This window comes from Humulus lupulus, chromosome 2 (genome assembly GCF_963169125.1).
Source record: "Humulus lupulus chromosome 2, drHumLupu1.1, whole genome shotgun sequence".
Classification (NCBI taxonomy): Eukaryota; Viridiplantae; Streptophyta; class Magnoliopsida; order Rosales; family Cannabaceae; genus Humulus; species Humulus lupulus.
In genome coordinates, this window is record NC_084794.1 from 68,203,589 (window position 1) to 68,212,473 (window position 8,885).

Here is an 8,885-nt window from a genome sequence, read left to right on the forward strand (position 1 = left end):
CCGGCCCCGGAGCCGTTCTCGTTTCTTCTGCAGAAACGTAGTCAGCTCCGCCTTTCTTTTATCGCAGAGGTTCTTTCCGAGCTTAACCGTCCATGATGGGTTTTGTTTATCGATGCTCACCTCCTCGAGCTCCTCAATAGCTTGTAGCTCGGACCTGTCCTCGCCTATACGGGGGTCAATGTCCTCACTTAGGGCGAGCTTTTCGTCTTCGGAAATCTGAGGTTTTTCAATCTCAGGAGCCGCCTTGGGTCCCTGAGATTCCTCTTCATCCTGAATGGCCATCGTCACCTGCCTCGGTTTAGATTTCCCCTTCATGGAAATGCTGTAGCATTCCCTGGCAGCGAGCTGATCGCCCTTGATAGTACAGACCCCTGTTGAAGTAGGGAACTTCATGGCGAGGTGCCGGATGGAAGTGATAGCCTCGAAGGCTATGAGCGTAGGTCGGCCCAAAATGGCATTGTAGGCAGCGGAGCAGTCAATGACCACGAATTCCAGTAGTTTGGACACTGTTCGGGACTCCTCTCCTAGGGTGATCACCAGCTCGATTGTCCCTATCGCTGCTGATCCTTCTCCTGAAAAACCATATAGCATCATCGAGGTTACCTTCAGCTCGGCAACAGTCAGACCCATTTTTTCTAAGGTGGATCGGAACAGGAGGTTCACCGAGCTCCCATTGTCCACCAACACTCTCCTTACTTTCCGGTTGGCGAGCTGGACTGCTACGACCAAGGGATCGTTATGAGGGAATTGGACATGGCCTGCGTCTTCCTCCGTGAAAGTTATCGGTTGTTTCTCTAATCGTTGCTGTTTTGATTGACGCTGTTCCGGGGCGAACTCCGCTCCATTGTGGGTCTTTAATTCATTCACATAGCTCTTCTGGGCGCCCCTACTCGTGCCAGCCATGTGTGGTCCTCCAGAGATAGTGGATATCTCTCCCTCGACCATGGGGGGAAGGATGTCCTGATCTGCCCGACGCCCGGGTTGACTGGCTGGGACCTCCGGAACGGGTCGACTTGCCGGGACCCTATTCCGCGAGTATTGCGCCAATGGACCTGCTCGGATGAGAGTCTCGATTTCATCTTTGAGGTGCCTGCAGTCGTCGGTATTGTGCCCTACGTCGTTATGAAAACGGCAGAATTTGGAAGCGTCTCTCTTTCCCCTGGGGTGCTTCAATGTTTCCGGCCTCTTCCAGGGGACCCGAGTAGCGTTGGCCAGGAAAATATTTTCCCTGGTCTGGGTGAGCTTGGCATAGGTTGTGAACACGGGCTTGAACTTATCCACAGACTTATTCTTCTTCTGGCCGTGCTGGTTGTTTTCACCATGTCCTTTTCTTTTGCTACCACCGGGCTGGTTATTCTGCGCGACGTCGGGAGTCGCCACTACGATCTCCGTCTCCGTCCCAGCGGTCTTCTCGGGGACCTGGCTGGTCCCGGTGGCCGAAGCTTCAGCTTCTTCCAAGTTTATCCACTCTTGGGCTCTGTTAAGGAATTCGCTAACCGAGCCGACTCCCCTCCTTTGAATATCTTTCCACAGGTCTCCGCCGACTAGGATCCCTGTCCTCATGGCCATGAGTTTGGAGCTATCGTCAGCATCCCTTGCTCGAGCAGCGACATTTGCAAATCTGCTCAAGTAGGCTTTCAACGTCTCACCGGGCTGCTGCCTCACGTTAGCTAAAGAATCGACCTGGATTCGGGCGGCCTGAGAAGCGCGGAATGCCCTCTTGAAGTCCGCCGAGAAGGTCTTCCAGGAGCTGATTGACTGCCTTTTACTCTGCTTGAACCACTGCCTGGCAGGTCCACTCAGGGTGGAGGGAAAGATCAAGCAACGCAGCTCCGGGCCGATGTTATGGGCCATTATTAGGGTGTTGAACATCCCTAAGTGGTCAGACGGGTCTCCATCCCCGTTGAACTTTGACAGGTGGGGCATATGAAAACCAGAAGGGTATGCCGTTGCTGCTATATTGGGGGCGAAGAGTTCCATCTCGTCCCCTGAATCATATTCGTCTTTTTCTTTTTCCGATAGGAGCTTCTTCATCAGCTCCTCCATCTGAGTTAGGCGCTCTAGGGTTTTGTCCTGAGATCCTGGGTTATTCCGGGGCTGTTCAACAGCTCCGGTCCCGTTGTACATATTAGGTGGGTTTTTGCCCCTCCTATCTTGAGATAGGTTATTTGGGACATTTCCACCGATACGTACTTCAGATCGGACCCGCACTGAGCGGGCCTGGCTAGCATCCCTAACTCGATCCTCTCTATGAGAATTGAGGCGATTTCGAAGGTCGCCTCCCTGGGTAGTATGGTGACTTTGTGCTGAACTTAGTCGTTGGCGTAGGTCTCCTCCCGAGAGATCACTCCGTCCACTACCGGTCCAGTGACTCCTACTGGACAGGCTCGGGGTGCGTCTTTGGCAGCTACGACCTGATCCTTCCTCCGACACCCTGCCGCGCCAGGAGGGTCCAGCTGGCGGCGGGTCTCTCCTGCTATTTCCGTAGGTCGGGATGTCTCGGACGGGTTGAGGAGACGGATATCTGATGGGAGAAGGAGGATGCCTGACCGGGGAGGCGATCCTAGTGCCGTCCGGACAGACTAAATTTGGTGGGGGCCTCCTGGCCCTGTCAGCTTGCTGGTCCCGCGCTGGGCGAGCTGGACGAGGAACTGGACGTTCTTCGGGGACGGGCTGACGTCTCTGGCCTTCCTCGGCCCTTCTTCGGGAATTTCCTCGATCTCTCTTGGGCGTCCTCGAGGAAGGCTGAGAGCTAGGGGTTGACGTCCTAACCGAACGGCTGTACTGCTGCTGTCCGGTCCGAGGCATTTCCCTGAAGTTTGCCTCCTGATGGTGTGATGAAGGGGTGGAGATGGCTGCAGGAAGTCTATCCGAACGGCTATGCCTGGACCGATTACTCCGGCGAGACTTAGGAGCCTCGCCTTGCCTCTCTCCAACGTTACCGTTGGTTGTGAGAGGGGGTAGTCGGCTCAGAATATCCTGGATTTGCTGACCAGCTGCTGCTAACTGGCTCCTCAGCTGAACATTCTCCATCTCCACCGCAGAATAATAACATGGATTCGGATTAGGCGGCCGGGGCGCTGAACTACCCGTGTCGTCTTGGCCCGCCGGCTGCTTTCCTGGCCTCTGCTGGACCTCAGGAGCTTGCTCATCAGGGATGGCAACCGGGTGGGCCTCCTGCCCATCATGCTGTTCTGTCTCGTTGCCATGCCTGGATCGAGTGGTCACCATAGTTGGATGTCTGCGGTAGTACTAATCGAACTTGCTCTCAATGAAAGCACCAAATTGTTGACGCGGTTCTTCGGCAACAGATAATTAAGAGAAGAAGAGAAAGAGATTAGCACTCAAAGTAGAACCGTCACAGATATGAAATCTTATATAATGAACTAGGTGACTCAAGACACGTTTTTAAGTGGTTCAAAGGTTAAGATCCTTCTACTCCACTAGTCAATATTATTCATCCTCTCTGGGTATTTGGTTTACAAAGTATATAGTTCTTCAAAGACTATTTTTCTCAACCCCTATCAACTCCCAGGGTCTCCATATTTATAGGAGAAGGCACCTGGAAGTTGGTAGGGAGGTCATCCCGTGACCTTACTATTTGTCATATCAACTCTGTGGCATTCATGATTAATTCCTAAACCTGACACATAAGTGTGGTCTAATCAGCATGGAAGGAGATAATGGGCCGCACGGCCCAACCCATCCGTGGGTGTCTGACACGCACGTTCCTACTGCGTGTCCGAGAAGTCAGGGGGATATCAGACACGTGATGTCAGATATATGCACGTTTATCTTGTGTGCGTTGACTTCATAAAGGCTCAGAGCTTCCTGGGCTCCTCGTGACACGAACAGCTCGTATTACGAGCTGTTCTCCTGGCGTGGCCTTCTGATGCCCCTCTCGACCTGGGAAGATCCGCCTTGGAAATAGGATCCAAGTCCTGTGGGCACCTCGGACTAAACCTGATTAGTCCGAGGTTCGCCCTGCTAATCAGCCCGTGGGAAAATCAAGGCGTACAAACAGAAAATATAAAATTTCTTGTTATCACTCTCAAATTCAAAAAGTAGAATAAACATAAACTTAAATAATTTAATTAAAATAAAATATTTATTTAACATTAATATAAATTTAATAAAAATAATTAATGTGCATATTACAGGTTGTTTGTATCTAATATATATATATATGACAATTTTTCTACAAAGGCTTCACTTTAAGTCCTATCGATGTGGTTTTTAGTGTTTTTCAACCGGTGAATAATTTTCGGCGCGATTTTTTTTATGATCGTATTTATTTATTTTTGTTAAAAAATATCTAATATTATAAACACATATATTCTCTCTCTACATAAGTTTTCACTATCAACTCTTACATTTTTCTCCACTTTCACTTTCTCTCTAAACAACTAATGTCTACACCAACTTCTTTTTACTTTCTCTCTAACATCTATATTTTAATACATGTACATGTAGCTTTTATATATATATATATATATATATATATATAGTATTATAACAAATGCATAAAAATGTGTCGAATGCACTAAAAGATATGTTAAATAGGCAAAGTTATGGACTTGATAAAAAAATTGTGAATTTAAATCTCAAGTCCATAACTTTGACCATTTAACTATATTTTATGCATTTAGTACATCTTTTTAATGCATTTGATAATATTGACTACGTCACGTAATCAACTACACTTTATCATTGACCTACATATATTTACATACATACAACATTATAAAATAAATTTTATTTGGTATATATACTATAACCAATGAATTAAATGTGAATATTAAAATTGTTGAGAGAGACCATAGAGAGAGCTTTAATTCTTATTTTTCATAAACTTATTTATTCTCATAAAATAAAATAAAATAAAAATCACTTTTGCTTACCATTTTGCCATCTATAAATTTCCCCCTCACCAACACTTTTTGTTGTAACTCTAAACACAAGAAAAACAAATCCTTACACTTTTTTCTTTTTCCCTACTAAAATACAAGCTCCAAAGATAGCATAAATGTTATTCTCAAATATCATTTTTGATCATTTCATCAAAATCCAATTATTGTTAAACCATTAAAAGTTAAAGGTGGGATTAGGAAATAAGTAGTACCCTACCAAAAATGTGGAAGATATTTTTTACGTCTAAACCGAGTTCTAGAAGATAAGCCATTGTATACTTACATTAGAGAATTGGTGTTTGTTCTTCATGGAAGTGTAGAGAGTAGGGAAAACTGGATGAGCACAATAACAGAAGGCATACAAGCTCATAGCAGTAGGGACTGCATTCCAATTAATGAGAGTTCCCTTTTGACGAAACCCAACTCCATCGAACGCCCCAGTCCACACAATTAGAATAGAATGATAGCAGAGGCTAGCACCCCACTGGCCGAGACATAAGAAAGAAGGCTCAAATTGTCTAACCATACAGAAGGTAAGATAACGAGAGCAACAATTAGTACAAAGCACTGTTTTCCACCAATTAATGTTAGTCCTGCTATTTCAAAACCATCTCCAGAAAAGAGGTTGGACAAGTTATCACCTTCTAGAATCCAGAAGCCTGCTGAGACTAAGTAGAGCTCAGTGTACATAGCAATGGAGACTATCATTCTTCCTTTGTTTCCAAATACTCTCTCCCCAATGTCAGGGTAAGTTCTGATGTTGTAATCAAAATCCATAGAAGAAAGCTGCCGTGGCTATAGTAAAGAATATATAGTATCAAGCTTACCCATCCTCCTGTTGCTAGTGCAAATGGGACTGAGAGTATTCCAACTCCTGAAAACCAAAGACATCAGGGTGACTAGCATCAACAGAAGCTTAATTCGTAACATTGAGGATATAAATTTATGAAATGTGGTTATGAACGAAAGTCAAGAAAGCTAGTCGTGATTGTTTTATTAAATTTATCTGCTCAATGATGGAATGACAAGAAATCAGTTGAATCTTGAAATTGATTACGCTTACTATTGGAAAAAGTAAGGAAAGGCCATAAAGAATAATAAAAAAAAGAAGTAAATCTAGCTAGAAAGTGGAACCTGTTAAAGCATTTAATTAATTTGTAAGAACGTCTTTATCTATTTAATTAGTAAAAACGTCACTCAATTTATATTTATTAGATAAATATCATTTTTTAGAAAAATTTAGTAGATCCTTTTCAAAACAATCAATTCAGATCCAATAATATAAAATAAAAATGTAGTGCCTTTGTGCAATCTTAAAAATAAAATATAAAGTCTCACACTACAAGAAATTATGATTTTTGCGACGATCAATTTTGTTGCAAATACCCCTATAACTCACCGCAAATATTTCATCGTAAATATCATTATTCGCAGTGAAAAAAATGCTCGCCCTCATTATTTGCAGCAAAAAAACCGCTGCAAATTTCAATAAATCTGCTTCAAATAATTTTAGATTTTGTTGTAATTGACATTTATTTGCGGCAAATATTTAAAATAATTCGCCGCAAATAATAATTGATTTATGTTGTCAGACTCTTATTTGCGATGAATAATTCGCCGCAAATGCAATATATTTTTGCCGCAAATAAAAAAAAATCAAATTTCATATATAATCAAATTTAACATCAAAATTGTAGATTACATTAATTGATAAGAAAATAGACCATGCAATCTAATATTAATAATTGTCTTAATAATATTAAAACAAATAAACACCACTATTTATATAACTATATAATCTATCCTGAGTTGATCGCACCATTGTCATCTAGAAACTGAATGACTGGGGACAGTGGAGATCGTGGCAGATGTGCTGATGAAGATGTGCCATTTGTAAATGTAGATTGAGGCGAGATTGGTAGAGGAACATGTGTAGGCGCGTCATCTCTGAATATTTTATTTGTTAATTGTTTATAATTAAATTTTATTGAATATGAATTTTTTTAGTTTTTTACTTATTACTTTTTGTAATGCCCCGAATTCTCCGATGTGTTTTAATGGCGGGAATAGTAGGCCGAGAAGGCCATACTTGTTTAATTATGCCATTAATTGATAGAATGCATGTATATGTGAATTATATTATAATATGATGTTAAATGCATGCATGTAGGTCCACATTTTTAGTTACAGGGGTGTGATGATAATTTGGCCCGTTGAGGGTATAATTGTATGCATGTCGGTGATATGTTGTTGAGACCACATTATAATGTGGGTTTGTTCGAGCTATTCGGCATGAGACGATCTTAGATATTGATTAGCGGTCTAGTCATAGCAGGTTTAAGTTCGGGGTTCGAGATGAGTCTCGGGGTGATTTTAATGATTAGAGCGTTACCAGGAGTTAAAGGGTAAAGAGATATAAATTATTGGTGTTTGAGATTATCGAGAATAGCGGGAATTGGAAAGCGTTAATTATGATTAACGAGATAGGTTGGAAAGGACAATTTTGCCCTTGGGAGCCTTTAGAAACCCTTAATTGACCTAGGGGTATAATGGTATTTTTACCCCTAGGATAGATATAAACTACCTTTTGCTATGAAATAGAGGGAAAACAGAGCAAGTTCTTGAGCTTACCCGTACCTTCTTTCTCCTTCATCTTCTTTGTGATTTTTGAGCACTTTTTTGAGGATTCAAGCTTGGGAAGTAGACCTTGGGAGTTTGGGAGAGTGTTCTACCATTGAAGAGCATCACAACCTGAGTTTGAGGTAAGTTTCCAGCCACTAGTTCCCTGGTTTGCTCTGTTTTGGTTTTTAGTTTCAGCTTGTTATTTTGTTGATGGAAGTTTTGGTTGGGGTTTAACTTGGGTTTTGATTAGGGTGTGATATAGATCAAGTTTAGGGGTTGTATTGGATATTTGGGTGGTGTTTTGGCTTGGTTTGAAAGGTTGGTTCCAAGGAAAATCGCACAGGTGGAAAAACCAGAGAATAGGCTGAACTGTAGGTTGGGCCGCGGCATGGCCAAGGAGGGTCGCGGCCCTTGAGGGGTGCTGAAGGAGATTGCCTTTGTTTGAGGGGCGGGCCGCGGAATGGCCAAGGAGGGTCGCGGCCCTTAGTGGCATTTTGGCAAGAAATGGGTTTTTGGCTCGGGGATGCTAGCCTTAGGCCTCGGGATCGATCCTACTACCCGGTTTAGTAGTGTTCGAAGTCCCGGAGGCTAGGTTTTGGTTTGGGAACCTTTGTTATTCATTTTATTGATGGAATCCCATAATTGGTTATGGCTAGGTAACCGCTAAGGGACCAAAAGGTTGATCGTTCTCAGGGGTCGTTCTTATTATATTTCTCGCTCGAACCTGAGGTAAGAAAACTGTACCCTGTGTATGTATGACATGCGTGATTGTTATTGAGGCATGTTGATTGATAAATGTGGACATAGATTGCATATTAAATGCTAGTGAATGTTTTTTACTTGTATATGGTACTGACTAGTCAGGGACACTGACCTAAGAGTCAGAAACGACATAAGCGTCCTGAACGCAGAGCCGAATGAAGATTAGATCTAATCAATATTAGCGTTGAATGGCTCTAAGGCATTAACGCTGGACCGACCCTAAGTTCGATGAACTTATAAGCGCTTGGATAGTCTAAGACTAGTTACTAGAGCCAGGGCCTAAGGCCCAGGTAATTGTTTCTCATATGGCTAGGGAACAATGTTCCAGGGTTATGACTCTATGGTCATGAGGAGGGTTATGTTGGTGACTAGTCACCATGCACCTATCCTGTTTAGGCTGATAAAAGGTTCACTTATCTGTTAAGCCCCGGTGGCGTTATCGTCACAAGGCTAAAGGGAGCTGTACCCAACTTGGTGACTTTTGCAACTGTCACCTATTTGTTTGGACTAATAGTTCTGAATGATTATTTTGATCATTATTGATATTATATCATGCTTTATTGTGTTTTCTTGCTGGGCCTTGGCTCATGG

At 43.0% G+C, this 8,885-nt stretch overlaps 1 pseudogene; it reads right to left on the bottom strand.

The window, feature by feature from the left end:
- The window catches only part of LOC133816086 (amino acid transporter AVT1I-like), a 48,565-nt pseudogene extending 42,863 nt beyond the window's left edge, over window positions 1-5,702 (bottom strand).
- Window positions 5,703-8,885: the final 3,183 nt, after the last annotated feature.